The 25,256-nt window shown below is 34.6% G+C and overlaps 1 protein-coding gene and 1 pseudogene across 3 annotated transcripts in view; one reads left to right on the top strand and one right to left on the bottom strand.

The window, feature by feature from the left end:
- Positions 1–25,256, bottom strand: part of ERBB4 (erb-b2 receptor tyrosine kinase 4) — a gene marked incomplete at both ends in the record, with an annotated part of 1,148,799 nt that overhangs the window by 928,961 nt on the left and 194,582 nt on the right. The window lies entirely within an intron of this gene.
- LOC309809836 (NADH dehydrogenase [ubiquinone] 1 alpha subcomplex assembly factor 4-like) lies at positions 19,487–20,189 on the top strand (annotated as a pseudogene). Its single transcript has one exon. The product of its transcript is annotated as an NADH dehydrogenase [ubiquinone] 1 alpha subcomplex assembly factor 4-like (transcript).

The following is a 25,256-nucleotide window of genomic DNA, read 5'->3' as shown; positions in this document are numbered from 1 at the left end:
TAAAAGAATGAAATTAAAACATTCCCTAACACCATACACAAAACTAAACTCAAAATGGATTAAAGACCTAAATGTAACGCCAGACACTATAAAACTCTTAGCGGAAAACATAGGCAGAACACTCTGTGACATAAATCACAGCAAGATCCTTTTTGACCCACATTCTACACAAATGGAAATAAAAAACAAAAATAAATAAATGAGACCTAATGAAACTTCAAAGCTTTTGCACAGCAAAGGAAACCATAAACAAGATGAAAGACAACCTTGAGAATGGGAGAAAATATTTGCAAATGAAGCAACTGACAAAGGACTAATCTCCAAAATTTACAAGCAGCTCATGCAGCCCAATATCAAAAAAACAAACAACCCAATCCAAATATGGGCAGAAGACCTAAATAGACATTTCTCCATGAAGATATACAGATTGCCAACAAACACATGAAAGAATGCTCAACATCTTTACTCATTAGAGAAATGAAAATCAAAACTACAATGAGATATCACCTCACACCAGTCAGAATGGTCATCATCAAAATATCTTCAAACAATAAATACTGGAGAGGGTGTGGAGAAAAGAGAACCCTCCTGCAGTGTTGGTGGAAATGTAAATTGATACAGCCATTATGGAGAACAGTATAGAGGTTCCTTAAAAAACTAAAAATAGAACTACCATACGACCCAGCAGTCCCACTCCTGGGCATATACCCTGAGACTAGGGCAGGACTAGGCTAGGACTTCCAAATCTATGTTTAATAATGGTGGCAAGAGTGGACATCCTTGTCTTGTTCCTGATCCTAATGGAAATGCTTTCAGTTTTTCACCTTTGAGTATGATGCTTGCTGTGGGTCTGTCATATATGTCCTTTATTTTGTTGAGGTACGTTCCCTCTATGTCCATTTTCTGGAGAGTTTTTATTATAAATGGGGTTGTATTTTGTCAAAATCTTTTTCTGCATCTATTGAGATGATCATATGGTTTATACGCCTTAATTTGTTAATGTGGTGTATCATATTGTTTGATTTGCATATATTGAAGAATCCTTGCATCCCTGGGATAAATCCCACCTTATCACAAACTGATGAAAACAAGAGTGTCTATTCTACCCACAAATTCATTAGCTCGGTGGTCAATAAATCTTTGATGGAAAAAAATTACTGATAACATTGTTTCCAGATACTGTTTCCAAATTATGTAAAATTAAATGGATCATATTAAAAGAGTAAACTCATTCTATATTATTTTTAAGTATGTAAGTACTATATGTAGTTTTTTTTAAGTAAGATAGAACTCAGATACACACAGATATAATCCTTATATCTTCTTTTTATTGAAGTGCTTGATTAAGAATCCAGACAGCAGAAATATATGTGAATATGTCAAACTGAACAGCTGTAATGTATAGGATCCCAAACTGATTTCTTCCTCTCTTCCTCCCTTTCCTTCTCCCCTCTTTCTGTTCTTCCTTTTCTTTTTTTCTTTTCTTTTCTTCCTCTTTTCCTTCCACCTTCTGCCTACTCCTCCTTCTTCTATTTTTTTTTTTTTTCTTTTTGCGGTATGCGGGCCTCTCACTGCTGTGGCCTCCCCCATTGCGGAGCACAGGCTCCGGACGCGCAGGCCCAGCGGCCATGGCTCACGGGCCCAGCCGCTCCGCGGCATATGGGATCCTCCCAGACCGGGGCACGAACCCGTATCCCCTGCATCGGCAGGCGGACTCTCAACCACTGCGCCACCAGGGAGGCCCCTATTTTTTTTTTTAATTAAATCTGAGGCAGAAAGTTTTTTCTAAGGAAGAAGATAACACCAATTCTTATCAGGCATCCCAAGCTCAATGCAGGAGCAAAGATCTTTCTAAAAATTGCATAGATATAGATCTCTCCAACAAATGAATTAAACATGCTGTTTCTTTCTCATTTTCAACTCACCCAACAATCAATTGAAATGTAACACAATGGAAGCCAAAACAGCAATATGAGTTTATAAGAAAGTGAGACATATGGAGTTTATATGAAAAAAAAAATTACTAAAATTATTCCAATTGTGAAAGTTTATAAAATCAATGAACAGGTTCTGAAAGTTATTATGAGTAAGGAAATATTGTAGCTAAAAATTACAAAAATATTCATTAATGAGAAATTAGTGAGTTTTTTTTTTTTCAACCTTCCAAGTACAGTGAAGAATCTTGAAAACATTTGTTAAGTCTCTTCACATGGGCAGGAGAATCTAGACAATTTAGAAATTAATGAAAATATGTTAAGGAAATATATTGCTGTTGGACAACAATTATTTTGATCAATTTTATATACCAAAGTGTTCAATTTACAGTTTATGATACATTTTTTTGAGTTTATGCTTAAATGTTATTGTTGACACCATTTAGAAACTGGAAAGAGCTGATAAACATTTCAGATTATACCAATGTACTATCACTTTTCTATCAAACACAGCAAGTGAATGATATCAAACTAGAACTCCTACAACTAACTTTTGAGAAATTTTATTCTACCCCCGTGGGCTTATTTTGTGACACTTAGCTTTTACCTTGTGTACTTCATCATATATTTTGTATACATCAGAATACTCCAAGTATTCCACTTGTGTGAATAAATATACTCTAACCCCCCTTTTTTTCACTGTTAACTATCAATACTCCATTTTATTGATATGCAACATTTACAATTTGATATTAACATACCCCAATTCAAAATAATAAATCAGAATGTGATTCAATGCTCTTTTCTTCTCTTCCCCCTGTGTAGAAGCATAATTCGTGTGTCATTTTATGAATATCATGAAATCTCTTAGAATGGCAGTATTACCACCAATTTTACACATCACAATTTAGTTTCATTTTCTAAGATTATTCATTTAACAGATTTTCTAATTATATTTCTTAGTTTCTCATTTTTTTAAATTACTTCATTCTTAATAAACTTGGGTATAACATCTACCAATTTGGACACACTTACAAATTTCATTAACTACTGTTTACTCTCTTGTACTAAATTATCAGAGTGGTAAATGAGATTTAATCTAAAAGTTCTTGAGGTACTTTTCAGCATGAATCAATTTCCATTTGTGATTATCCACCCCGACCCCAATTTAAACTATCTTCAACTTCCAAATACCTAGCTTACCAATGAAAATACAGTTAAATCAGTTGTAAGACCAGAAAGTCCTTTCACTAAAAAAAGTAAAATCACACTTTAAAATCAGTTGGCTAAATTAGATCTTTTATTAAAATGATGAATTTCCTAAAACACTGGGTTATCAAATTATTTTCAAACTTAACTGAGATCAGTTTTGCCAAGAATGTTTTGAAAAGTATTGAATTGCAAATATTGCACCTAGGTTCACATGAATAAAAGGTTTTTGAAGCTGTCTTTGTCTATCCTTGTTTCAGTTTCATTGTTTTTTTGTTTGTTTGTGTGTGTTTTGCTGTACGCGAGCCCCTCACTGTTGTGGCCTCTAACGTTGCAGAGCACAGGCTCCGGACACGAAGGCTCAGCGGCCATGGCTCATGGGCCTAGCCGCTCCGCGGCATGTGGGATCTTCCCAGACCGGGGCATGAACCCGTGTCCCCTGCATCAGCAGGCAGACTCTCAACCACTGCACCACCAGGGAAGCCCCTCGTTGATTTTTAAGTTTTTTTGTTTGTTTGTTTATTTTTTTGTTTTTTGGGGGGTTTTTCCTAGCACTTTTTTTCTGAATACATTTGCAAGGATTCTTTCTTCAAACAACATCTTTGGTGAGTTTCAGCATCCCAAAGTGGAGGCCAAGAAGTTGAGATCAAAATTTGTGGTATTATATTTTTTTAAAAAGTAAACAGTTCAAGTAATTCATTTGAAAAATGTGGTTATTTTGTAAGTTTACTTATACATCAACAAAATTTCTATTTTACTTAGTGTAGAATGGAGAAAAAAAGAATATTAAATAACAATATTTTGGTGACCTCCTTTCATGAAGGATCAACTTTTGAAACTTCTGAAAGATATTTAGTGTAAACTAATTAGCATGTAAATTCATTTACTACTTACCTCATTAAGAAGGGAATTAAAGGAAAGTGTCAATTAAGAATGAAAAATATTTGAGACAACTACTTAATTGTGACCTCCATCCAGGTCTTTTAACCCAGAAAGAGCCTTTCCCTTCCATTTGCTATTTTACTATGTCCAAGTCATTATAAATCATCAACATTATTTCTTTCATTACTTTCCATTGTTAACAGACATAGAGACCAAGAGCTTAAATTCTAATTGTATAATGGACTGAGGCTGAATTAATTAACAATCCCAAGTTTGTGGGAGAATTTATTATTTATTTATTTATTTATTTTAGCAATGAAACTTTATTTCTAACATCCATTGTGCTAATTTTTTTAACATCTTTATTGGAGTATAATTGCTTTACAATGGTGTGTTAGTTTCTGCTTTATAACAAAATGAACCAGTTATACATATACATGTGTCCCCATATCTCTTCCCTCTTGCGTCTCCCTCCCTCCCACCCTCCCTATCCCACCCCTCTAGATGGTCACAAACCACCCAGCTGATCTCCCTGTGCTATGCGGCTGCTTCCCACTAGCTATCTATTTTACATTTGGTAGTGTATATATGTCCATGCCACTGTCTTACTTTGTCCCAGCTTACCCTTCCCCCTCCCCATATCCTCAAGTCCATTCTCTAGTAGGTCTGCCTTTTTATTCCCATCTTACCCCTAAGTTCTTCTGACCTTTATTTTATTTTATTTTATTTTTAGATTCCATATATATGTGTTAGCATACGGTATTTGTTTTTCTCTTTCTGACTTACTTCACTCTGTATGACAGTCTCTAGGTCCATCCACCTCACTACAAATAACTCAATTTCATTTCCTTTTTACATTGAGTAATATTCCATTGTATATATGTGCCATATCTTCTTTATCCATTCATCTGTTGATGGACACTTAGGTTGCTTCCATGTCCTCACTATTGTAAATAGAGCTGCAATGAACATTTTGGTACATGACTGTTTTTGAATTATGGTTTGCTCAGGGTATATGCCCAGTAGTGGGATTGCTGGGTCGTATGGTAGTTCTATTTTTAGTTTTTTAAGGAACCTCCATACTGTTCTCCATAGTCGCTGTATCAATTTACATTCCCACCAACACTGCAAGAGGGTTCCTTTTTCTCCACACCCTCTCCAGCATTTATTGTTTGTAGATTTTTTTGATGATGACCATTCTGACTGGTGTGAGATGATATCTCATTGTAGTTTTGATTTGCATTTCTCTAATTATTAATGATTTTGAGCATTCTTTCATGTGTTTGTTGGCAATCTGTATATCTTCTTTGGAGAAATGTCTATTTAGGTCTTCTGCCCATTTTTGGATTGGGTTGTTTGTTTTTTTTGATATTGAGCTGCATGGGTTGCTTATATGTTTTGATGATTAATCCTTTGTCAGTTTCTTCTGTGGGACAATTTAAACTAATTTATTTTGTCTTAAAAAAAATTCTGTTCATGGTTTGAGGTAACTTTAGGTACTTTGAGATTTCTCAAGTCATGAAAAATACAGGAGCTTTGACCATTACACAGTACACATTATACATTACACACCAAAATAAAATAAATTCTAAGAATAATAGGCAAGAATTGTAGAAAATGCTTATTAATTATAAGCCTGTAGCTCTTTTAATATTTGATCCTACTTTACTATCATTGCACATAAGACGGCAAGAATAAAAAAGAACATAATATCATTACACTCCTCTCATCTTCTCAATTTGAATATTCATTTTGGGAGAAAATAACTCAAGAAATAACAAATAGCATGTCTTACATCATTTTGAGTATCTGGGTTAGAAATTTGGTTTCTCTTAATTAGATTAGTCTCAGAAAGATTAGCAATTTAAGAATGGGAACCTAACAGGTGGCTTCTAAGTTTCTAGGTAAGATACACACAGGTATGCACAGACACACAGACACACACAAATACACACAGACACATACATCACACATACAATTATTACTTCTCACTTCTACTAACTTTCTTAAAAATTACTTTAAAAACAGGATATTGCAGCACATAGCTTCGATTTGTTATAGATTCTATGTTGGCAAAATAAATAATATCATGAAAGAATTCTAAAGAGTCTGATGTTACAGCCATGGTGTCTGAAACTTTTTCCAGATTTATGCAAACATCCTCCCATGTCTACGTAGAAACCACAGCTGTTTTGATGTTCCAAATGGTCTGTGCCACTTTGCCAGCTCACACACAGTTATACTTAGTTTTCCTTAGTACAAAATACAATGGTCAGATTTCAGATATTTTGTTGATACATGGATTCTCTGTTTTGAACTTTGATGCCAAAGGAGATAAACATATTATACAATACAAAAAAATTCTGACATTACATAGAGCTAATTATTTTCTAAAGGCAATAATTGAATTCACAGAGGACACATGTACAATATGGAGCTAAATATAAACTTACAGTCACTCACAAAGACTTAACAGAGCAGTTGCATCATGAGATCCATCTTAATCTTTTAATAAATGCATCTCCAAATATTAATTAGATGAGGAAGTAAGAAGCCAAATATTGATTCGTACTAGTACAAATTTAAAAAAAAAGTTCCAAGAATTTATGTGAGCTACTGACCAGGAGAATGTATAACAAATCTATAGATTTAAATGACAGTTATTCCTTGAAGAAACTATTACAAACCATCTTCTTTCCTTTGTACCTTTTATGATTTTTATCCCAATAGTATCCTCATAAATAAGAGAAACTTTATTGACTTTTTTTTTTCTGTTACCTAGTGTAGAATGATGCACTGTAAGAATCTCAAACACACACACACATACACACACACACACACACGCATGCATGCACACACACTATAAGGATGCTTTTTTGGACTCTACAGAAGCTTAAACTTCTTTTTGGGGAAATGAGAACCACTTGATAATCTAGCATCAAAGAGATGCAAGGACTAACCCCGCAAATTATTCCTTAATCAAATCTGATGACTATGCTCTTGAAGCAAGTCCATCTGAAGTCCACTCTCATGCCCCTTTCCTATCATCAATCTTCTTCAGCTTCACATTCATCAAGCTGCATGGCAACTCTCATTCACACTAAATAAGCTTTCAGGTGAATTTACTTTAGAATCCTGAATGACCCAGTGAAAGTTCAAAATCACTCTTTTACAGAATTGCATGCAGATAGCCCCTGGCATTCTTATAAAAGTGGTTTGTCAATAAAATGCCCAGTGAAATCGCTTGTTTGGAATGTATGGTGTCAGCTGAGAGACTAGTAGCTGAGCAAGCATCTTCCTAAAAATAGGAAGACTTTTAAGTGATTAAAAGACCCTTACTTTAAGTGGATGCATTTATGGTATGAAATTATATCTCAATAAAGCTGTTTATTTTTTAAAAAAACTACTTGTTTATTTTAGTAGTTTGTGAATAAATGATTTTTTATCATTAATCTATTTGACTCAGCTACAGTTTTGAGAACGTTATTTGGGAGCAGCTATACTGAAGATAATTAGATTAAAATCTAGAGTGTTTTTGTTCCCTTACCCACTTATAGTATGTTCTTTATTCAATATTTTCAAAAATCTAGAGTTAGTGCACTTTACATCTTTAAAGTAATTATTAAGTGCCTGAGAAAGTTTTTCTATGTTCCAATTCACATTTTATAAGTATTTTAATGTACTAAAATAAGTAATATTTCAGTCACTTACTTACAGTTGTTTTTATTAACTGCTTTTCCCCAGTGGATAACTCAACACAGTCAAAAACATAGATTAAAAAAGCTATTAGAAATTCCCTATTCTCATTATTTTCTTTTCAGAATCTTCAAGTAGCAGAATAAAACAGCTTTGTGATAAATTAAAAACACTTAGCTAAAGATTTTACACTGATCATAAACCATGTTTGATATTTAATTCTAAAATAATTGTTCTCAGATTTTAACAGCCACCTGGAATATGGGTTGTTTGAACAGCTTGTTTAAAACACAGATTGTAAACACCACGTTCAAGAATGATGCTTTGGGACTGAGGTTGTTACTCCCAAATCAGTATGCCTAGCAATCAGCTCAGGTGATTTTAATTCAAGTGGTCCTTAAAGTACATTTTGAGAAATTAGTCATTTTTGTACGATAGTATATGGCCAAAATACATATCTAACCTTAAAAATATAATTTCAAAGAATTCTTAGAATGGCAGACATTTCTAAATGAAAAGAATTTCAAGAGCATAACCAGTCCAGGTTCATGTTTTACAGATGAGGGAAATAGATCTAAAATGTAAATGTCATGTCTCAAAACACACAGATATAAAGCAGTAAGACTAGGGCTAGAACTTATTCCTCCTTGATCCTACTCAACATTCTTGACCATGAAAAAAAATGTTCTCATTTTCTGTGTTAGAACTTAGTATTTTAAAGACTGATTAGTGTTAAAGGACCCAAAATTCTAATAAATTCACTCTTTTTGCTAGCATGGGAACATGCTACATGGAATTCTGTATCTTCAGATTATCATCAACCCTATTTAAAGAAAAAAAAGATTTTTTTTAAATTTTGAATTAAAATCATGACTGAATCACAAATTTAAAAAAAAAGTGTACTTTTTCTTAAATGTGTATCGTTCCTCACAAGGGTTCAATCTTCCAAAACCCACAGGTCCATTTATTTACTCTATACTGACCGGTATCTATCTTATTAATGTCTATATTCACTGTTCCACTCTGCCCCATTTTCCTTTAAAATCTCCAGTGAACAGGAATCAAAAATATTTAAAAGGCAGTTGGGCTTTTCCAACATCATTTTCATTTTTTTTTTCTCTTTAGTCTCCTTCTGTGCTTCTCTACGAGGAAAACAAAAAACCCTTGAATAAGGTAACTCATTAAAAAAAAGAGCTTTAACAAATATAAGCCACAATATCATTTTAAAATAATGTTCCCCACTTATCTTTCAAAGTCCACATACGAGGAGCTATCCAAGAAAGAGATGTTAGTAAAACTATGGGCTTTATTCTCCTCAAGTTAATTAAAATAATGACCAACTTTCAGTGAATACTTAAACTTGATCCAGGTATCCCTAGGCTAAGTCTTTTATTTGTATTATCATTAAATCCTTTGAAGTAGGTATTTTTATTATTCCTAATTTACAAATTCAGTAAACTGAAGCTCAGAAGGAGTACATAAGTTGTCCAAAATCAAGCAACTAGTAAATGGTACAGGCGTCACTCAAATACAGGTCTACATGAAAAAAAGTCTTTATGCCTAAAGTATTCAACAGCCTACCAACAAACCTGCTCAGTTTAGGCTGCATTTTAAAATTGAGGGTATTTAAATTTCTCTGACATAATTACTGTTGTAATCGGGCATTTCTTTCATTTGCTTGTTTTGCAAAATTAATAGCATAATGTGGAAATAGCATAATGAGGAAAGAACTTCTCCCTACTCTATTGTTTATGAATTTGATTTTTTTTCCTCCTCAAAGGGATTATTTTTAGTTATTTCTTTTCTGAAATAAATGTTTTAAGAAATAAATTGAGTTAGTCTTTATAAAAAGAGACAGAAAAAAGACCCAAAAAATTCAGAAAGGAAAGAAAAACCGTACATAACAAGGTATATTTCTTGTAAATTTGATTTTACCTAGAACATTTTGACAGGGTGGAACAAGATAATAGTTGTTTGGTTTGTGGGAAAACTGAAACTAACTTACTTGATTGGAGTTGAAAAGAGTTGCCTTAAACACAAGTAGACTGTTATTACATTATAATAAGTAAACCTACTGAACAGAAACGTGTTTTTTAAGGTTCTACTTAAAATACTTTTTTTTTTTTTTAATCATGTAAGTCTTGCCAGGATATTCCTCTCTGGAAGCTGAAACTTCTGGGCCTCTTACCCACAACAGTACAGAATGGAGAAGGAGAAAGCTGAAGTAAAAGTACTCACAGCTTTGCTAGTTGTTGGCATTTTGCCACATGCCAAGGCTAAGCCAAGCCAAGGCAACAAATCCCTGTAGTTTCAGTATTCTCTTTGCATCAGGGTCATGGGATTATAGACATTTCAGACTTATGCAAATGCAATGATTCTAGCTGTAATGTCACTGTGATGTCTGTTACATCCAGTACCTCAGGTGTTAAACTCACTACCACTCCAGGAAGTTTATTTTGTGGGACAAGTCTAACTGCTAGAAACTTCTTCCTCTTTTAGGGTCAAAAATCTAGCTACTTGTAATAATTTCTACCTTTTAGTTTCACTTCTGCTTAACCAAACACAAATCTATTTCATTTTTCATACATCAGAGCCTTCAAATGATTAATAGTAACAAAGCAAGAGACTTCCTCCTCTTCAGGCACCTTCCACATTAAACATTCCCTGGCGCTTCAATTCACCTTTCATTTCTTCTGGCTTGTTTTTTTTTTTTTTTTTTTTTTAATCACTGTGACTGTCACTTTTGTGTTTGTTTTTCATCTTGCTTTGTGGTTCATCTTGTTTAATTTATAATAAGTACTTGCCCAGCTTTCTCAAAATTTCCAAGCAAGTTTAAAATGCTACCTTTCTTAAAAAGATCTCTGTAGCAACCCCAAACACTTAAATCCATGTAAAAATTGAATCTAGCTATAACTGAATATAACATGGCCAATGGTGAAACGACTTAGCATAAGTGGTACGTTACTTGTCACAAGAAGTTGTGAATTTTAAATTCGAAGCACATAAGTACATTTTATCCAATACTTTCAGTTTATGATTGACAAGACTGAAGCTCAAACGCCTATGTTACTGCTCAAGTAATATGCCTCCTGTTTTCTTCCAAAGATTGTTTTCCAAGTCAATAAACAGTAAGTTAGAATTTATCTCTTTATGTAAACAATGCTAGTCCTTTTCTCAAGCCACAACATTCAACACATACTTCTCTGTAAGAACACTAAAGAACTACGTGACCAGGATAAATTCATCTGGAGTTGCAAAGCTAAGGGCCAGAACACCATATATTCTCACCTTCTCAAGATCTGTTTAGGAATCCCAGCATCCTCAATGTCCCGTTTAGACAGGTGCATTGGGATTTCCCTCCAATACAGCCCCAAAGCTGTTGTTTCTGCATCCTACAAATACAGCTGAATGAGTTGCATAAGCAAGCTGCATGAATGAGCTGGTCTGAGCAAGTGAAAGTGATGGAGTTGTATACTGAGGTGAGGGGGGCAGTTAGGGATTAGGATTCAACTGTATGGGATGAAGAAAGCCTGGTATCTCCTGATTGGGTAAATCTGCCTGGCAGATTTCCCAGTCACACATTTCTTTCTTTCTCGTTTCTTTTTTTCTCCTGTGGCTGTCAGGAATTAGCCTATCAAATTCCTTACTAACTGTCTCAGGGGAATAAAATGCAGTTTCAAGTTTAGACTTTTTTCCCACCCTTAGTAATAGTGAACCAATATGAAATAGGGCAGTTAGCGAAAACGTACTCGATTCTCCAGTCCCTCACCTCATTTGTTCCTAAAGCTGCACAGGCAAGGAAAAAGTAAAATAATTTTTAACAGTAGGATTTTTGCATGGAAAGGACTAAAGGAAAATGTATCTACATGTCAGAGAAAACAAGATTTAGGCTATAATATCCTGAGTCCCATGAGCTTGAGGGGAAGAAAAGGTAAGAGTCTTTGGGGGTAGTAGTGAGAATAGAGAAAAGGTTTGAGAATTCTACCAAGGAGACAATTATTGGGACACAGAAAACCAGGGTTAAAAACAAGCAAAGAAATCATTAACCTTCTTAGGCCTGATTCTCTTTTCGCTTTGACCTTTTGCCAGCCCTGGGCAGGGGTGGGGGGCTGGGGGTTGCTTTTTAGTCACAGGTAGATGACGATTACCTGCCCTATATAACCTGTGTTGTTGTGGGAATCAAATACAATGATTACCATAAAGTGATGTGAAAATTGTACAGTGCAGTGCCAATACATTACTATAATAATAATAATAATCATCATCATCTCCAAAATCTTGCTCTGTAACAAAACAAAATAAAATGAAAAACTCATTTTGCTTTTTTTTGTATGTGCATTTGTATTTTTTAAACCCAGATATGAAAGGCAGCAATAGGCCCTGTTACCAGAAGCTATATCAAAAATTCCCATTATAGAATTTTAATATGAGATAATTAGAATATAATATAGACTGATACGCTAATCCACGTTTCATAAAGTCTGTGGGCTACTACAAGCATGTGCTCTTTTACTGATGCTATGCATGTGCTATTTTATCACAATGTTTTGTTTTACTATTGTATGATTTGACATATTAAGGCCTTGTGTTTGAAGTAAACAGCCACTAAATTAATTAATAGATTAATTGAGGAGCTACAAATTAAGGTAATAAAGTCAACCAAACGCCTACCAAATAAATCTGTCTCTATAGAAGTTGATAAGGGCTTCACTTATCCAGAATCTAATGAAATTTAAGGTACTGAACTGCTTATAGGACACAATTTAGAATAAAAACAACAAAAGTTGTGTTCTTGCTAACAGCTCGGCTTAAATTTCAGAATCTTTCAAGCATAATAAGGTATTAGAAATGCCTTTGGAATTATTCACAGTAAATTAGATTTGTTGGTGGTATCATTCATAGAATACCAACCAAGAAATCTATTCTTCATCACTTCTCTAAAATGCTAATAGTCAGCTGACTTTGTACTTGTTATAAAAATAGATACAAATATGGAGTTCTGCCTTCTTGTGATTGACAGTTGAAATATAATGCAATTTTTTATTGAAGTATATTCGCTGTACAGTATTATATAACTAATAGGTGTACAATATAGTGATTCACAGTTTTTAAAGGTTATACTTCCTTCGTAGTTATTATAAAACATTGACTATATTCCCTGTGTTGTACAATATATCCTTGTAACTTTTTTTTAACATCCTTATTGGAGTATAATTGCTTTAAAATGGTGTGTTAGTTTCTGCTTTATAACAAAGTGAATCAGCTATACATATACATATATCCCCATATTTCTTCCCTCTTGCATCTCCCTCTCACCCTCCCTATCCCACCCCTCTAGGTGGTCACAAAGCACCAAGCTGATCTCCCTGTGCTATGCGTCTGCTTCCCACTAGCTATCAGCTTTGTGGATTATTTTATATCTAAGAGTTTGTACCTCTTAATCCCCTTCCCCTATATTACCCTTCCCCTCTTACCTCTCCCTACTGGAGGGCATTATGTTAATTGAAATGTCAGACAGAGAAAGATAAATACTGTATGATATCACTTATATGTGGTGTCTAAAAGATACAACAAACTAGTAAATATAATAATATGATATTTTTGTACAATGCTCGTTTATAAGTGCCCCAGAATAGATTCAACATTTATGGTCCTCCTTTCCATTTAGGAGGCATTATCTAAGATAACTCTGGGCTTTGAAACTTGAGCTCTTATACTTAGTGTAAAGTGCTAGAATATACCTCTAAAATGATAGCTAACATTTTGTGATGAGGCAGGAACTGAAGAATGGACTGGTTTAGAATCAGGCAGAACTGACTTGTGGTCTAGATTTGTGACTTTGGGCAAATAATCTCACCAATCTGAGTTCCCTTTTCCTTATATGCATAACAGGGATAGTAGATTCTTATACAGTGTTAATGTGAGGATTACCTGTGACAACATAGGAAAGGCATCTAGCATAATTTCAGTGACCTTGTCTTCCTCTTAAAATCCATATATCCTAATAAACTAACACACACACACACACACAACATTTTAAAAACATCTTTTCAAAGTGCTTATTAAGTGCCTTCTAGAATAACTAATCTTCAACCAGCTCAACAGATACATTAATGCACATACATTTTAGAACTCATATCACATTCACTGCATGCCAGTTAACCATCAGGAAAGAGTTTATTAGATGAAAATAAGTCTGTTGTAAAAGATTTCCTTGTAATTACTTCACTGCCATTATCCTGGCCACACGTTTATGGAGCTTTTCAAATTAATATGCTTAGATTACTGAGCAAGTAATCAAGCAGTGGGATTCTATGAGGAACTCAATTACTAAAGAAAATGATCACTCAAGCATTTGAGAAGTCAGGGCTACATCTAATTTTGAATAGTGGATCATTATTGACATTATGGAAGCATTCAGTACAAACACTTGGACATGTAGCACTAGAAAGGGTATCACTTTCTATACATGTGGTAAACTGAACAAGCTGCTTGCTAACATCTCTGTTAACTGTTATTCTGCCTTGCTGAAAAAAAATATCAACCTTGAAATCAGTACTTAAAAAAAAATAGGGAGCTGATTGCTTGATTGAATAAAAATTGGATTGTTAACTCACATTTAAAATAAATAATTCTAATTTTTCTACTTGAGATAGAGTAATCTTTTATAGCCTAGAAATATTTATCCAATGAACACAAGTGTAAGAATTGCTTTCTACATATTTCCATATTAGAAACTACTTAAATACTTTCATTATTGCATTTTAATCATTCCACCACCAAAAGGCCCTCTTTTGACTAAATGATTATATATAGATCCATGTGCTGTGTTTTTACTCATTTAATAATTTTAATCATACTTTTATTTTCTCCAAATTAGGCATCATCCAGATGCTTTTGATGAAAATTATTTTTCTAATTCTGATTTTTATCTAAGAGTTAAAGCAAAGACTATTTTAAGAACTTTGCTACAGTGTCTTTTAAAAAGCATCTGAATGAGGAAAGGTAGTGTAGGAAATGGGTTGAGACTGTTATGTTTATTGTTCTTTCTCTGCTCTCTACCAAGGCAAGCAGTAAAGAAAAATCATTCAATAGTGAGTGATAATTCCTAATAAACCTAGTAGTCATCAGCTGTGTGGCCTTGGGGAACTTACTTCACCACTCAAAGTGTAATAGTATAGCATGATGATGATGATGATGATGGTGATGATGATGATGATATTGATGATGATAATAATGATAATGTAGGCAATGCTAGCCTACCAGAAACATCATTAGCATAAAATAAGGCAGTTTTTATAAGGTAAAAGTGTTGTGAGAGATTATCATGATTATTCTGAGCATCATTTTTTTGGAGCATTAATTTTTTTTTTTTTTTTTTTTTTTTTTTTTTGCGGTACGTGGGCCTCTCACTGCCGTGACCTCTCCCATTGCGGAGCACAGGCTCCGGACGTGCAGGCTCAGTGGCCACGGCTCATGGGCCCATCCACTCCACGGCATGTGGGATCTTCCCGGACTGGGGCACGAACCCATGTCCCTTGCATCGGCAGGCGGACTCTCAACCACTGTGCCACCAGGGAAGCCCAGAGCATTAATTAATTTTTAGTCATGTACCAAATAGAAAATATACTGAAAGATTTTCTCCCTTTCCCCAGCAAAACGAATATATGCACAGATTTTTTAAATGTCAGTAAAATTTCAGGAAACCATTGCCTTTCTTAGGCCTATTCATTGACTACCCTGTTTAAGGTCCCCATTGTGGTAGAAGTCCTTGGTTGCCTGGTCAGGAGTCAACCCCTCACATACCTCACACCTGACTTCTACCTTCATCACAAAATTCTGAAATGTTCAAGTATGTATTAACCCATATGAATCTCCAGAATGACCTAAGCCTAAAAGCGTATGACACTCCTCAGTGAATTAGTGAATTGTTACATTTTTCCCTCTCCTGTTGGACATGAAAAAGAAGTATGTTTCCATAGTTGCTTTTGGCAGCTGTCTCACGAGGACAAGGGTAACCAGACCTAAGATGAAGCCAGCACTGTGAATGGCAGATAATACTGTTAAGCCTGTGGGAAAATAACCTGCTGTACTCTGAACTTCCTGTTATAGCAAATAATAAACTTTACTTACACATCCCTGAAGTCTCAGTTCAGATATCATTTGCTTGGTGATGATGTCTCAGACTAAACCAAACATGACTAGTCCATCAGGCCCTCACTCTCAAAACATCTAATGTACATAGAGCTTTATCATTTAACTCAATCATAGTGATTAACATCAGTATGATAAGAAAAACCTGAACAGTTTAAGGGCAGAGAATTTTTTTTTCCTTTGTTTGATTCATTATATTATTGCATTCACGGAACTGTCTCTGCCACATAATAGGCACTGTACATTTTTTTGTGTGTGAATTAATGAACACCAGAATACAGTTTTAAAAGACATGAATGGAAAAAAAGTAGGTGGATCCTGCTTACATTTTTCTGAATCCTATAACTAGAATTTTAGTACAAACTCTATTTCCTTGCTATGAGAAGATAAGTATAGAATTCTTCATAAAAGAGCAATAGCAAATAATGTTTATATCAGGTTTTCTGAGGTAATATTAGTTATTTGCATGTGATGGGATGAGGAGTATTGCATTCATTTTTACAAAATTCTGGAAGATGATCTTTGACAACTTGAGGAGGTGTCCAATCTTTAACATTCAGTCATGGCTCAGAAATTCTTTTTCCCTCTGAAATTTTGGTATAACATTCATCCAGAAAAGTATGCAAATAATAATTGTACAGCTTAATGAATAAACACAGAATGACCACACCTATGTAACCACTACCAATCTAAAAAGCAAAATTGTACTAGCACACCAAAAGCCCATCTTAGGCCCCAATCTTTAGAATAATGTAATAATAACATCTGCAGTGCTTAGACTAATTTAGTTCCAAAATTACTGAAAGTAAATAATGAATGATTCATGAATAGCTATTCCATGTTAAAAACTTTATTCACTTTGGAAGGAGACATGTTAATCATTCTTAATGGACTTTCTCCTGTTTAATCCCTTCGAGCCCTTAACCTGTAGTGATTCTTGGTAGAGTAAATGAATCTAAAGATAGTTCATAAAAAGAGATTTGTAGATTTTACATCTGGAAAACAATCTTATATGGACTATATTTAAAATTTGTCGCTGATCTATTTGTCTTGCTCATTCTTATAGTTGATGAATTCTCTCTCTGAAAGGTGAAGGAAAAAAAAAAACCTTTCCTTTTAGAAGGATAAAACTGAAGGAAATGAGAAACCTAACAATAAAAAAAAAGATTAAGTCATTCAGAAATTGGTTAATTCATTGCCTGACAATTATAACAGAAATGCTTTAAATCTGAAAGCCATCAATCCCTGACTCTGTTTTTCTCTTCAACTTAATTAGAAGAAAATAAAACACAAATGTATTCTTGTTTAGCTGGAACTTTGGGGAAATATGTAGGAAGTTATAGGCAATAGAGTACCAGCTGCTTCTTTGTTGCTAAGTTTATCAGAGAGTTAGCAGCAAATGTGTTTTTATAATTTATCATTCCTGTGTATTAAAGTTCTATGACTAGCTGCTTAGGAGAGGTAGTAGGCAAAAGCCATGTTACCAAAAGTGAGTTAAAATGCAGCACAGAGATAAAAGTGTGAAACAAAGTATCATCAGTAACTAAAAGCACACATTTCTTTGGGAGATAGATATTGACAAATATTTATAAGAAATATTTTCCAAATAAAATTGTCCATGATCTCATCAGCCTAATTATCTGGCAATAATGACATGCCAGATGAAGAGTTCTGGCTGTATATCTTACACAAGGTGATAAATAAGAGTCTCTGATAGACTTTTGAAGAGAATAGAAGAACTGAAAGCTTTTAAATGTTAATATCTTACTGGCTTTACCTACGATAATATAATCCAGGGACTATGGACCCCAAATTAGGATGTTTTTAGTATCCAAAGTAGTTGCTTGTATGAATTTTATGACAAATACTGATGAAGAAATATGTCCATAAAATATTTCAAGTCAAAAAGCAAAAGTTTATATGTAAACTACATATACATAGTATGTATACCATGAGTCTTACTTTTAAATCATATTTATCATCTTGCATTGGTATTAAGATCACTGTTATCTTTATCTGACAAATCATTCTGAAATATAATACATTTTAAAGCTAAAGGAGGGTTCTAAAGTCCTTTGTCTTCAAGCATACACAAGTTTTATAACACACATCAAAAATATGCTCATTGGATATAATAATTTAAATGTTTTCTTTCTCCTGACCAAATATTTGGTGAATTGCTTACAATGATTAAGTGATTAGGCTCCTTAACTTAAAAAAAAAAAAGTACTTCCATATGTTGTCACAAAAACTCTTTAAAACATTCTTGTGTCACTAAAGGAGACAGAATGTCTGAGATTACACTGACTTTTTTTATTTTGGGATCTCCGGAGTAATGATGTTTTACATGACCAAAGACATCTCCAGAGCCTCTATAGCCATCTGATCTTTGATTTTTACCCCTTCCCAAAGTTGGCTGCAGACATCCTCAAGACACAGATGCATCTGTTCTTTTATCCATTCTTTTAGTTAGTGTTTATTAAGAAACCACCATGTTTAAGGTTGACATTTGCAATCCAAAAGAATTGGTGTGTGTGTGCGTGTGCATGTGCATGTGCGTGTGTGTGTGTGTTGGGATATGTTTGGCTGAGAAGACAGAAAAATTCACAGGTTTTAAGACTCCAAAGAGAGAAATGAAGGAATTCTAATAGCTATGACTCAAACAAGTTCCTAGTAAGTCCCATGCTAAATAAAACAACTATTCATTGGGTGTTAATAGCTTTGGTACTTTCTAGTAGAAAAGCAGAAATTAAGTAATTTGCCCATGGGTACACAGTTTCTTATTTATGAACAATAATGCCACCTGATTCATGGAGTTTGGGAGAAAATTAAATGAGTTAAAACATGTAAAGTATAGTATCAGCTAAATTGATAAGTACTCATTAAATAACAGCTACTATTATTGTTATTACCATGCTGGGTACTATTCTAAGTACTTTAAGTACATTATTTAATTTGATCTTCACAACAGCCTCATGTGGTAGATAACATCCTTCCCTTTTTATAATTAGTAAACTATGAATTAGAAAAGTTAAGTAACTTGTCCAATGACATACAACTAATATGTGTTGAAAATACAATTTTAACTGAGACAATCCAAGGTTCATGCTCTTAAAGACTATGTTACGGATTCAGAAACTAAAGAGACTCTTGGAGAATAAAGCAGAGTCTAACAGGAAAATAACTCAGACCCAGTATTCAAGGAAGCTCCAGATTCACACGTTTTGCTTGATCTTCTGGACTTGAACTCCCTGGGAGTCCAAAACCAGATCAAAGACACATCATCAGTTCTACAGAGGCAGAAAAAAGTAAAACTTAAGTGGCTTTGGGGGTAGGAAGAGGGACTGTCTGCAGTTGGGCACAAGGGAACTATTTAGGGAAAATATTCTAAAATTCCTCTGTAAGGCTTTTTTTGGGAGTGGGTGGGAGGGAATGTTCTAAAATTGGGTTAATTTTAGATGATGTTAATTCCACACAACTCAGTAAATTTACTAAAAATCATTGTATTGTACACTTAAAATGGGTGGTTTTATGGTATGTATATACATTATACCTCAAGAAAGCTATTATTTAAAACAATTTTTTAGCCCAGTGCATCCTGGATGTTGCCCATGCCAGTGTTTAACCACATGTGTGGTGTGAACTTACGAGAATCATGTTGTGAAGAGATGGGGGCTGCAGTGACTCACGCAATCAGGAATTTCAACCTAGAGAACCGGGCGCAATGGGAAAGCAGCAGGATGAAGCCCTTCCCCGCTCCCAGGCACCCCTCCACCAAGAACCTCCTGCAAGAGCAGATGAGCAGCCATCCAGAAATTAAGGGAGAAATTGCTAGAAAAAATGACAAACTGCTGTCATTACTAAAAGATGTGTATGTCGATTCCAAAGATCCCGTGTCTTCTTTGCAGGTAAAGCAAGATGTAAATTCTCTTCTTAAATATTTCATAACTTTTGAAGTAAAAAAACTTACTCCCTGAAGGCAAGAAAGCAATACAATCAAAATGAAGAGAATCTTGAAATTACTTTTCCTTAATGTACTCTATGTCCCTGTACCCTGTTTATTTTCTCATTTGTAGCATATTAAATTATATAAATTAAAAAAATAAAATTAAAATAAAATAAATAAAAATTTAAACAAACCAATAAAAGATATAGATATTATGTTTCTGCTCTAATCAACCATGAATCTCCAAGTTGGGCCTAATGAATTGATACTTGTTAACTAAATCTATAATAGTTTTTCACTACTGTGAAATAAATGACCCTAAAAACTAGTGGTGTAAAACAACTTTTTCATTTTATTAATACCACAATACTGTAGGTGAGAAATTTGAGCAGGGCTCAAATGGGCTTGCCTTTGCTTCTCTAGTCATTGAGGAAACTCAGTGGTACTTTCCTGGTAGATGATATGGTCTGGTGGGTTCAAGATGGTTTCAATCACATGGCTGGAGTCTGGGGTTGAATGAGTCAAAGAATAAGACTGCCTGCCAACCAGGGGCACCTCATGTGGCCTTTCCATTTAGCTTAGCATGTCACAAGATAATGGCCTCAAAATAGTCAAACTTCTAACATGGTGGCTCAAAGCTCTTAATGAACACAGTGGAAGCTGCATCAGTTTTATGACCCAGCCTTGGAAGTCATACACTAATACTTGTGGGTATTCTGTCAGGCAAAGCAGTCACAGCCTTCCTAGATTCAAGAGGAGGGGAAATAGAATTCACTTCTTGTTGGTGAAGAATAAGGTCACATTGTAGAGGAACATGTGAGACTGGAGATATTGATATGGTCATTATTTAAAAATACAGTCCATTGTCATAATAGTTTACAACAATAATCACCATTAATAGAGGGTTCAGAAAAGTCTGTTAATTCTTCAAAACTTCAAATGTCTGAAACTTTGAGGATATCACACATTATGATATGTAAAATAGAAGGAATTTGGAGGGTTCATGGTGATATTCCCAAATACCTCAAGAAATTCACACGAGAAACTTGCTTCCTGGAAAAATCCTGAGTTTTAGGCATGATTATACACTTAATTTCCCTTGTGCTTCTTTATGAAAACAATTCATTTACATAAAAAATTAGTTTAATTTCCTTTTAGTTTGAGATTCTAATACAGTAGCTGAATACAGCTGTAAACTGTCTCCTTATAAAATATTTAATGCTGACTATGGCCATTTTTATTCATGCATTTCCTAGATGGAATATGACATTTGATGACTTTTGCCCAAAATAACCAATTTTAAAATTACAGTCACAAATGCATTACATTTATCCTATGATGTTTTAGTAAACATTTTAGAGCATATGACAGAAACATATTATATTAAAAACTGGTTTAATTTAAAACTCCTTCAGTTTCCTATACATCAACCTCTGAAGTTCCAACCCAGAAACTTTTCAAAAAAGTGAGTTAGGTGAAGGAAATGAAGAGAAAGGGAGGAAAAAATAAACCAAAACCAAACAATTAAACAAAGGGTAGAAAAAGTAGTTTTAATCTCTGGTTTGGCCACTAACAACCTTCCACAAGTCACTTAAGGCCTGCTGGGTTCAGTCCTCATATGCCAATGAGGGGCTGGACTGAATCTATGTGTTTTTGTTGTTGTTGTTGCTTTTGGTGATGGAGGTGTGACTTAAACAATAAAAAGCACTTCCAGAAAAAAATACATTAAAGCTAAACATACATTATTGGAGTTATTCAGGTTGAAAAGTGTGTGAGGTCATCTGGAGATCAACCCACTCAACCTCCCCTAATCACCAGCTCCTCTGCCGCTAACCCCTATACCAGCTACATTTTTTTTTTAATAACTACCATGGAATCCTATCTCTAAAACATAAAATTTGAAAGTCACTAGATTAGATGGTCTCTAAATGATCCTCCTTGAAGAGCAAATACTCTTAGGAGCTAGAAGAGTAACTACTGGGTAAATTTTTATATAACAAATGTGATTACCCTAATGGGTAGGACCATGGATATACATGTGTATTCATAAATATGCCCTTAACAATAAATGAGTCTATGCATTTGATTTTCCATGTGAATATATCATTTTAGATATATAATAAAAGCAACTACTATCTAGGAGATAGTATCTATCTATCATTAGGTAGTGAGAGAGTACCTAATGAAGTAATAAGTTATCTACCATCTCAAAGCAATCTTAAACACAGTTACCAGTTTCCTTTTTTCACATGAGGAAACATAAGCTTGGGAAGGTTTAGCAACTCACATGGGGTCAACAGCTAGAAAGGGGTAGACACAATATTTGAATGTGGAATGATCTTAAGCCAGAGTATATGTTTGTTTGTTTTTTCCCCATTGTATCAGTAGGTTTCCTGTCTCTGTGAGTGGTTGCTCCAAGGAGCAAGCGGTTTGGGGTTTTCTCCTGAAGACTGTGTTGGGGCTTAGTCCCTGACACTGAGCTGGGATGGTGTCAAAACTGAGGATCAAGTGCCCCATATTCCAAGGAAATGATGCAGTGGATAGTGCTTGGAGAAAGGAGGAATGGAAAGGTAGTTAGGCTTCAAGTTTCCATCTTGCCTCTCTCTCTCTTCCTTTTTTCCTCCTGATTTTGATGAAAACCCCTATGATTAGAAAATAAATGTGGGGGGAATGATGTACATATTTATACCTAATCACATAAGCTGCCTCTGGTTATGAGCCATCTATAGCCATAACTAATGGTAGACGTATGCACAGGAATGTGTGTGTAGGTGTGTGTATTCTTCTCTACCTAGTAGAGAAAGGGTAAGAATCTTTGTACCCTTAGTTTTGCAGGATCCTATATGTGTCTGCTTGTATGTTTTTGCTAATGATCTAGGCTTTCCATCCCTTTAACCTATGAGACTATTTAAAACTAGAAATGACCTTGTATAGCAACTGGTTCAACTTTTCATTGACTCAACCACTGCCACACAACTAGTTCGTATGTGGGCTGAACCTAGAGTTTCTCAACGCTGACATCCTCCAGTTAAGGGAATCTTGCAAACCAAGGCTGTACACACACTAACATGAACATGCTATAGGACAAACTATTAAAGTAAGAAAGCAACTTAGAGAAAACCTATTCCTACTCCTTTATTTTTTAGATTACAAAAATGTTACCCAGAGAGATGGAAAAATTGTAATATTTTAAAGTAAATAACAGATCCCAATCTAGAGTTTCTATCCATTATATATTGTGGTTAGAGATAATTTTATTAAACTAAATCAAAATAGTGTGTACCACTGGTGAGATCTTAACCCTCTCTGAGAAATATACATTTTTGAAAACAATTCTCCTTTTATTATTTATAAACTTTCTCGAAGACAAGAATTAATGTTTCGTGTGTTTTTTGCCATTTTTGCATAGTGACTTATGTACAGTTAGTGCTAAAGAAGCATTTATTTGACTAATAACAGTCTTAAACTTAATGACAAACACCAGTGCAATACTTAAGCACAAATGAGTTTACATTGTGTTAAAGAACAGCTCCAGAAGACCCACCCGATCATGCATCCTATTGCCTCAGGTCACCCATATATAAATTAGTTTTAAACTACCTAAGACATTTTCAAGACAAATTAACTAATAAATGTAAGCATAAATTTGTTTCTTTAGAAGAGACTATTTAAATTGTTCTGAAAATATGCCTCTATAAGCCTGAAGGCAAAAATCATGCCACCACTCTGTCTTTGCTCTTTCAAACCAAATACAGCTTATTCTAAATTTATCTTATCTGTCTTATTTTTTAACTCTATAATTAGTTACTATCATTAATGCCTTCATTATTATTTTATTATTCTTAGACCCTTTCTAAGATTTCTGGCATTATTCCTGTGATCCACACAGAGAAAGATGAAAAGAGTTCAACTTTTCTCTGGGTTGGAATATAAATGGTCTCCTCAGTTCCAAAGATTGGTGATCTTTTTGATCTTGACACTAAGGGGAACAATTTAAAGTTAAAAAATGGGTGAATAAAAAGAATGTCTATTTGGGTTTCTTTGTGATAAGGTCCAAAAGGCAATTTGAATTCTCCCTGCCAAAAATCTCTGGATATATGTAAACCATTGAAAGGCAGGTGGTGATTTTTTTTTTCTTCCTTCTCAGGGATTCTACAACTAAAGAAGAGGAGGACATAAGTCTAGAAAGAAATGGATATAGAATAGGATACTGATCAGCATGAGATCATGACTCCAGTTTCCTTAGATAAAGAAATTCTAACAATCCCCAGAGATGATTCCTGTTAGGTGATTAAAATACAGACTACACATGTGTATACTTACACACACACTTAAATTTAGTACATCATAGTAAAGTATACTCAAAGTTTGCTCATTCATTCAACAAATAATTTAGTGCCTACCATACACCAGGCTATAACCTGGGAAAATCTGATTAAAATGTGTTCTAATTGCTAGATTTTGGACTACCAGTAGATGATCTTATTCATTTCTTATTCAATCTGAAATTTCTGAATCTGGGTGGTCACAACAAAACCTTCAGTAATAGTTCCAACATTTGTCCATACCATAACATAATCTGGGTAGCTTTAAAAAATTATATTGCTTCTGAGGCCCACCCATACATCTATTTAGTCAGAACTCCAGTTTCAGGGGATGGCAAAGGGGTGGTTGTCTTTGCTGTTGTTTTTAACCCCTTCAGTCATTTTAATGTAGTTTGTTTGTGGACCAGAGCTTTGGAACCACTGGCCCTGGGTTCATCATCTTTATTCCTAACAAGAAACTATCCTTGACTAAGTCAGTTAAGGGGCATATTACATAAACCCATTACAATAACTGCTCCAAAGGGACTATTCCTACTCAGATAGTGGTACTGCCATGTCTATTAAAATTACAAGCACACTAGATTGGAGGCTTATTTCAGGGGAGATGCTTCTTATTTATTATTTTTTAAATTATTTATTTATTTTTTGAAGTAAAACTGACATATTTTCAGATGCACAACATAGTAATCTGATATATTTATACATTATGAAATGATCACTACGATAAGTCTAGTTACCATCTGTCACCAAAGTTATTACAATAATATTTACTATATTCCCTATGCTGTACATTACATCCCCGTGACTTGTTTTATTTTTATTTTTTTTTTTTTGCGGTACGCGGGCCTCTCACTGTTATGGCCTCTCCCGCTGCGGAGCACAGGCTCCGGACGCACAGGCTCAGCGGCCATGGCTCACGGGCCCAGCCGCTCCGCGGCATGTGGGATCTTCCCAGACCGCGGCACGAACCCGTGTCCCCTGCATCGGCAGGCGGACTCTCAACCACTGCGCCACCAGGGAAGCCCCTCTGTGACTTGTTTTATAACTAGAAGTTTGTACTTCTTAATCCCCTTCCCCTATTTTCCCCATTCCCCCAACCCATAACCACTG

This window comes from Mesoplodon mirus, assembly GCF_964341445.2.
Source record: "Mesoplodon mirus genome assembly, chromosome: 8".
In the NCBI taxonomy this organism is placed as follows: Eukaryota; Metazoa; Chordata; class Mammalia; order Artiodactyla; family Ziphiidae; genus Mesoplodon; species Mesoplodon mirus.
Note: the sequence above shows the minus strand (reverse complement) of the source record. Positions and strands in the feature narration are given on the sequence as shown.